Below are 8,784 nucleotides of genomic sequence, written 5' to 3'. Positions count from 1 at the left end.
AAGGTTTTATTTAAATTCCACAATACTAGTTCAAGTATAAATATACAACCAGATTTTGGGTTCTTGTGTCATCATTGGATCAATGAACAAAGTCACATGGCTAGGTTACTTCTGATATTCTATAAATGTCTAAATTTGTGGGTTTTTAAAAGTTGTAAACCATCATCATTGCTCTACAAATAAAATTAAAATAAATATAATTTTAAAAGATATTGATAGTAACAGAATGTCATATTATAGAGTTAAATGAATAGTGGGTAATGGGCATTCAAGAACTTCTAGCCTTGCAGGATCTTTAGCCTCTGTTGAGTTAAATACACCTAAGTCAGGATAACTTTATATTGATTAGTGGTGCGGTACAGTGGTAGGGTGAAGTTAATTTTGGCACAGTTTGATTATGGTGTTACAAGTTGAACATCTGCTTATTATTCAAATATTAGGATATAAGGGAAACAATCTGTGTAATAAAATGAATTTTTAATTTAAGTATTTCAAGATCATACTAACATAATCTGTAAATACCACAATGAAGAGAATAAAATGACATTATTAACCCTAATACTGAAAGCCAAAAATATCCACTATATTTCAACTCTGCCAGCTCAGTTTAAGATATTCTTTAAAAGCTGCTTTGTGATAGTGATAATATCCTTTTTTAAACTTCATACACATTCTGTTAGCTTTCCATATTCTATCAAAGGAACTCTTAAATATTTTTCTTTGAATAAAGATAAACATGTTGACATAGTTAGGGTGAAAGATAAAATATAATAAAACCATACTGTAGATATGTGGATACCTCAACCTCTTATAGAATAACTTGAAAGGAAAGTAAATTCTAATTTATCTCAGGAACATTGAGAAACTCCAATCATTCTATAGTAATTGATAGCAGCCTTGTGTTTGAGATCTTAATTTTCTTTCACTGATACATTAATTAAATAACTATATGCTTGTTAATAATGTATACAGCTGTCCAGATTTACTGACAAAATGATGGAGAATATTTATCATATCATGCCTCCCTTCACTGCACTCTGAAAGAGAAATGTCTTCATTATAAATCTTGTCCTTTTTAGTGTTTTAGCCATTTTATACTTTAATTTTTTTTTTTTTTTGAACTCAGGTCCTTGCGCTTGGGAGGCAGGCCACCGAACCAATGAGCTAAATCCTCGGCCCTATACTTTAATTTTTTAAAGCATATGTCATTCCAGTCTATAGTTGTAACAGTAAAATTTTTATTTTAATATTTCATTCATCTAAATTAAAAATCCATCTGGTGCGCTCTTCTAAATTCATATACTCTTTTGTGTAAGAGCAAATAATCTCCTCAGAGTAAATCATCACTCTGTTTCCCAGGTTACAATCTAGGCATAAATTAATGTGCACCTCTTGTATTTCTGAAAATCTATACTTTAATTAGGACAATTCTTAATAATTATATATTTTGTGCATTCAAGTTTTGAAGTGTTTGGATACATTTTAGATGCAAGTGAGGCAAAGGACATCTTACTTGAAATAAAGTTTTAAAGAACTCTCCATATTGTATGTTTTGAGTATAGGCAATCATGCCTATATTTTCTTGCTACCAATATATGAGTTTACCAGATTACATATTTTTCTTTAAGTTCTCTAAAGAATACTGTGTTTGATAAATGTGCGTCATTGGTAGGACGATGCATGGATCTTGAGACCATAATGCCATGTAAAATAAATTAGATACTAAAGGTTAAAGATTGCATGAATTCTCCTCCATGAGACTCAAAATATAAATAAACAGCAAAATAAAAGAGAGATTGTCGGGACCGTAGTGGTTGAATTTTTGGAGACAGGGAGGGGATATCTAGAATGAGAAGATTGAGAACGAAGGAGGAGGGTGATAAAATTGATGAAGACGTGATGTGTCTAGCAGCAGTTCCCCAAAATGAATGCAGTTCCTACATATTACAGATGTATGCTAATACAAAACAACTCTTAAGAAAAATGCTCAGCTTTTCATAACTTAGCCAGATACTCTACTCTTGAAGAAATCATATATAATTATACTATAAATTTTGTAATGTTAGGTGTTGTCATTTTTAAAAAGAAGGTCATGTGAAAAGACACCATGTTTACTCACATGCCTTACAACATGGTAGCATTAACATATTCTATTATGTTCAAATCTACTCCATAGCGTTCCTGGACAATGAAAATATGAATCAATAATGAAAATGCTAACTATATTTGACTCAGATCTGAAAGGAAGTAATAAATTTAAAGATGATATCCTTTCCAAATTATATATGTGATTTTATAATATTAGTTTTATTTTGTAGTAATAGAAGAGAACTAAGATTGTATGATAGAAGTAACAATGATATTCATAATCATGCTAAGTATTTTGAAAACTTTGGCAAATGAATGAGTATCAACTAACAGCATTTATTCCTTAACATTTCCAGAGCCAGGATACTTTTGTTTCATATCTAGAATAATAAAATCCATTTATGAAGCAATCCTTAGCACAATAAATTTGTTGTGCCACTCTATACACATCTTTCATGAGAACAGCCCACCTATCCCCGTGGCCCTAAATACAGCAATACAAAGTACATCCTACACACGATGGCATTAAGATGCACCAAGCCGTGACTTCAAAGTACTTTTCTCACCTTAGTGCTCAGAAGTCTTCCAAATGAATAGTATTTTCCACTACACTATACTCATCTTTTCTTTTATTTGTATACATTTTCTGGTCTCTGAAGTCAGTTGTACTTAAAAAATTATTTCTGTCTAAAAAGTCTTTGTACAGATATTTTTCAATCAAAATTCCCTTTATTTTTAAGGTCCAGCTACAGCAGTGTCTGTATAAAATGCTACTAACTCATCTAAATATCACTTTTCCCTTTTCTGCCCACTTGACATTTGCTATAATGTATACAATATTTTCTACAATATGCCTAAAAATCATGCATGCCTTTCTCCTCATATAATTAAGAATTTGAGGGAAACAGGCTTGGAAAATCTCCCATATATCAACTATTTATGAAAAGAAGATTTAAAAAAATCCCAAACTTAGGCAATTATATTCTCTTTAACATGCTTTAAAGATGTTGAGAGATTTCTGTGGTCCATAGTTAGCATTGACAAATTTTAGCTCCTTTGATATTGCAACTAAAACTTAATTTACTCATTTTAATAATGTAACTCCATGATCATATTTCCTCATAAGCTTTTAATTTAAAGTTATCTCTGCAAGAGAAAACAGTAAGCTTCAAATGTTTATACACTTTTGCTTTAGCTAAACCACTGGCTGGAGATTAGGTGGGAAATGCTCCAATTATAAGACCCCATTAAATTATTTTCCAAGGAGATCAGCAGTATGTGGGTGGAAGGAAAAAATGCTTTAATAAATGGTGGCCCGGCTCATTATGGTCAAGACTTGATCCTTATTTCTGGATTGTCCTTAAAACATAGCCACTCTTCACATCATTGTTCTGAAGATGTAAACCGTATCACACCCAATCACAGATCATGAATCACTGGGGGCATCAGGTAAATGATGTCCTCTAGATGAAGTCATTAAAAGATATTTTCATTGCCACTGTTTAATTTTGTTTATGTAATGAGAATTTTACTACCAACATGTTTCTCCTTGAAATACAATAAACATTTGCAAATGTAAAAGTAGGTGACAGGTGCAGTATAATTCAGTGTATTAAAAATGATAAATTTTCTTAGCCCCTGAAAAAATAACACTAAATTATGTCTGGAAAATTTTGAATGAAAATCTTCTTGAACTATTGAAATCGATTTTTCTTGGTCGAAAAGAAGCAAACCAGATATTGTTTATAAGCACTTCCTCAATTCCATTTAAATTTTTCTTATGACATTCGCAGCACTAAATAAACACAATATTATTTCGAGCAGTTATTACACACTATGATTATTTGAAACAAATACTTCTAGGATTATTACAGACAGCAACTGTGATTGTTATTGATATAACTTTACATGAAACCGTATGAAAACCATTACATCTGATAATGTGCAATTGAATTTCCTGACTATCTTTAACTGATTTACAACAGTTCCCTCAGAAAATTTTAATAGCGATTACTCAAGAGAGAAAACAGAAGAAAAAAAAAAAAGAGAGAGAGAGGAACTTTGAGGATGCAGGACAGAGGAAAGTGCAGTATTAGGAAAACCCTGAGTACTATTCACAGACTTCTTTGGGTAAACATTCTAAAAAGTGGCTTAAAGCCATTCCCTTACATATTCTCTGATGAAAAGTCTTTGCAGGCATGGCTGTGCAGAGTTACACCAGCTGTAGAAATTTCACACCATCTGATCTAACGTAGCCTTATCCCTTAGAGTGTAAATAAACTGATTCAAAGCTACTAGAAAATCTGGACCATCCAGATGGCCCCGATAGATATTTAATTGGTAAAATAAAAAAGGCACTATTATTTAGGATATTTTAATTATATTTATGACATATTTTACGTATGCATTTATTGAACATGCTCAAGTTTCTAGAAGTGAAACCGTGAGGATATGTTTGTTTCATTACAACACTGTCTTTGAAACACGATAGTATATCCCTTTTCTGTTTGAACAATATTTGTGGCTGATCCTATGGCTTATGTGTGCATTTTAGATATTTCTAGTTTGATTTTCAGATATTGAATGGTTTGGTCTTATATAAATTAAAATGTTAATCTTTCAATTTAATGTTTCTCCACTGACCTTAACTTGAACCTAAAAAATGTTCAGAAACCTATCAAAGAATGGTTGCATGGCCACATTTTCTTTCTTCTCTTTCTAAATCTTTTCTAAAATAATATGTATCTTTTCACTGTGATTTGTAGTCAAATCCAGAGAACACATTTCTTAAATATAAGAGCGGCATGGTAAGTGATTAATGTGTCTGATATCTGACATTGATACCCTATTATTGAAGCTCAAATATATCTCCTTGTCCCACAGAACTAATTTGCATGCTATTCTTAAAATTTCACATTGGAAAAATTCCTTTTGCAGCATTTTGTGACAAAATCGGGATTACTCCAGCTGACCACTTTGACTTTCTTCTAACTTCTTGCATTTGGTATTGCCACTAGCTACTGAATAAAATTTCTAGCTTTTGGTCGGATCCATTGTTCTTTTCCTCTTTCTCCTCAACTGAATTTCTTAAATAGTTGAAGCCAGAGTCTTCCTTGCACACTTGCACACCAGACTCTGAATTTTCCACATCGGGATCATTGGGTGATTAACTTTAAAAAGTGGAAGTGTAGGACAAAATATGTAATATTCTAGATAATCTTTACAATATATAGTACGTATCTTTCTTTATATGTAAACTTAAGGTAAATGAAATGATAAAGGTTATAAAACAAGATTTCTGCTAATTAATGCGTTAGCCATTCTGGAGAGTTTTTCAAATATTTTCCTTATGTATGTTGGGACAGTTACCACCAATTATTCCCAGATACAGAATTGCAATTGAGACAAAAGTGACAAAACATTTCATTTTCTATCATATATATTTTACTTGTATGCTACCTACATGACAAATGTAGTTTTCTTAATTAACATATAGTAATTGTACACATTTATGAGATGCAATGTGCTGTTTTCCCACAAGTATGTATTTTATAATTAGCAAATCATGTTAACTAGTCTATCACCAAGACATTCATACATTATTTGTGGAGAAAACACTCAAAGTCCTTTCTATTATTTTGAAATAACAATAATAGTAACTTATTGTTATTAGTTATTATTAGCTATTTTAACTACTTGTGTAAAAGAACACCATAATTCATTCTTTCCATGTAATAGAATGCCCTTTTTTATAACTGAATGCATACTTTGAATGCAGTAGCTTTGGTTTGCTTGCTTGTTCTTTTTCTTGTTATCATGTAATTACTAATGAAAGCATTTCAGCATTGATCAGAATTTCCTTCTTGTTCCCCAGGGAAAAATTAGACTTTTATTGGAGCTGAATTATTTTTCTGACAAATCCCTATGTCTTTCTTATCAATCAGAACCATAATTGAATCAAGTAGTTACTGATTCATGCTGGAATACATAGAATATTGGTTTGATGAGAAGTTTAAAAATTAACTCAATGACTAAAACTATCTATTGTAGCAAAATAGACTATGAGTTTAAAGAGAGAATGGAGAAAACTCTTACATAGTTATTATAGGATGAACTGGAGGCAATCTATGTTTTAATGTGTATTTGATTCAAAATGTATTTCAAAGAATTCACAAGGCAAACTCGTAGTATTTAACTGGCTCTCAATCAGAAAATCAGGTTTTACCTGAATTTCCATAGAACTCTAAGGACAGAAATAATCTGGGGATCCAAATGATGAAAATTATAATTCTAAAGTTCAAATGTGACCAGAACTAATAGTAAAGATATGTCAATCCAGGAATGATGGCACATCTGTAATCTCAGCCTTTGTGAGGCTGAAGCAGAAAGACCTAGAGTTGGATTCCTATCTGGTCACTTTCTTGAAAACTTATCTCAAAATAAAAATTAAAACCTCCTCAGGATGTACTTTAATAGTAGAGCATCCTTGGGTTCTATTTCCATTACTGCAAAAAATTATCGTCTTGTGTACAGAATTGAAAATATGTCTGTTATGATTACGCGAGTACTTAAATTATTTTGTACACATCATTTGAGAATGTATTTTAATAAAAACTTAAAGAAATAAATCATAGTCATTATTTCAAAATTTACAATTTTTTAGGATGTCGAGGGTTTTTTTAACATATCAGTTTATTTACTCAGTAAGCATCTGTTAAGTTTTATGTGCAAAGCCCTGAGGTGCTCAAGATAGACGAATTTGAAGTCACTGGTTTTTATGAAGATAATTGTCAAATAAAGGAGGTAAGATATATGATACCTATGAGATGATGACAATGTAAAGTGAAGAAGCAGAAAACACTGGAAGAATCGCAGTGGTTTCATCATATACTTCTCTCCCGCAGGGCTACCAAAATGCACAACTTCAATCCCTTACATGACATGGCTTAGTATTTGCATACAAACTACACAATCCTCTCATCTATGTGCATCATTCCTTAACCACGTAAAATATCTAAAACTATATGAACTTTTGTCAGTATTAATTACACTGCATGGTTTAGGGAATAATGACAAGAAGAAGAAGTGTGTACATGTTCAGTGGAGAAATTTTTTTTTAAACTTTCATTACAAAATTGGTTGAATCCATGCATACAAAAGCCATGGATACCGAAGGTGCCCTGTTTTTCATTTTTATTTAATGTATCTTGTCACATGAAGTGAGTGACAGCTTAATGTTATGAGTGAGCACTATATAAGTGTGTACTTGAAAAAGTTATAAATTGTTATTTTTATTTTTCCTAGTGATAAAATACTAGTTCCTAGTGCACAGAGATTTAAATTATATATGTACCTTGAATAGTTCCAGACATAAAATAATTCAATTAATTTAAAAAATTTAGTATAAATGAATTATTAGAAAACTGTATCACTGTGTCCTTTTCACATCTGCAATGCTGCACACTTACCCATCTTGTAAGTAAGTGACACACTTACTAAGGACAATATGTCTATATCTGTCACTCAAAGATTTGGCTAGAAATGTTCCTTTTAATTGTTACATGGTGGTCCATTTTCTCTTTCATTAATTAATATTTCATCTTTTAGGTCTCTCTACAAACATGAAATAAGCAAAAAAAAAAAAAAAAAAAAAAAAAATGTCAAAAGGGACATTTACCTGCTGTAACCTAAGTGCAAACCCTCAGCTGTAATTCTGGTCCCTGATGACAAGGTCAGCCCATCTTTTCTTACACTAAGAACAGAAAATGTAACAGGATAGTGTTATATTAGGCTGGAGGGCAATGATCAGAATTCAAGATGGATATAAAAAGGGTGATGGTAGTGATTGATTTATCTACATGTGGTAAAATTCAGCTAAACTGTGGAGGCTTATTTTTCTCAAAAAAATATATATCTATATAGCCTAATGCCTGGTTTTGGTTTACCAGTTTAAGGAGACTAGCACTACAGTTCCCTTATCTTCTTCGTACTGCCAAAAATATACTCCAGCCATTGAAATATAATTTACAAAGCTGTAAAAGGAAAGGGAAAGGAAAAGACATTACTCGAGAGTAAAGCTAAATTTTCACTTATATATCCATCACATTTCCCCTTTTTCTCATGATTCAGAACTGTATCGTATGAACACCATTGTTGAGGAATTTCTAGAAGAACGAAATTTTAGCCTTTTAGTTTCCTAGTAAAATGAACCGAGGAGTAAAATCATTACAATGAGTAGGGAGTGAATCACCGATATCTCTGCAATGGGAATGTGCAACGAGTTGTAGAAGGAAATCAGAGGTCACAAAAGTCACAAATGTTTTTGGAGAATGGTGAATAATTTGGTTATGACAAGTAGATGGTGGTCTTTAATAATCAGACAAAGGAGTTATGAAGCATTTATTTTATTACTTTGAAAAGTTTTATAAGAAAGATAGGAATTAATAAGGGATTTTAGAAAAGATGGGCAGGGATGATCTCAGAAAGTGCAAGAAAAGAAAGAAGTGATGAACAACTTTATAAAGGAGTTATAGAAGATAGTAAAACCAATGCAAAACGTGGCCAGACAAGACCAAGACAGAATGGAGCGATAGAAGCCCAGGTTAAAAAGTGGCAGAGACGTTATTAGGGAAAATAAGATGAAAAGGTCCCTTCTTTTACAGTGTAGCCTTGGCTTGGGAAAAGTAAATTCTAGTA

At 31.8% G+C, this 8,784-nt stretch overlaps 1 long non-coding RNA gene across 2 annotated transcripts in view; it reads left to right on the top strand.

Annotated features, from left to right (window-relative positions):
* Positions 1–8,784, top strand: part of LOC117286783 — a 431,639-nt gene that overhangs the window by 119,206 nt on the left and 303,649 nt on the right. The window contains exon 4 of one of the 2 annotated variants that reach the window (XR_004517906.1): positions 5,026–5,094. The exons of the other annotated variant lie outside the window; for it this stretch is intronic. This is a non-coding gene — a long non-coding RNA (uncharacterized LOC117286783). Of the gene's footprint in view, positions 1–5,025; positions 5,095–8,784 lie in introns of those variants that run through there. 2 annotated transcript variants of the gene reach the window in all.

This window comes from Fukomys damarensis, unplaced genomic scaffold (assembly GCF_012274545.1).
Source record: "Fukomys damarensis isolate Sample0158 unplaced genomic scaffold, DMR_v1.0_HiC HiC_scaffold_18, whole genome shotgun sequence".
Taxonomy (NCBI): Eukaryota; Metazoa; Chordata; class Mammalia; order Rodentia; family Bathyergidae; genus Fukomys; species Fukomys damarensis.
The sequence above is the reverse complement of the archived record's forward strand: the minus strand, read 5'-3'. Positions and strand labels throughout refer to the sequence as shown.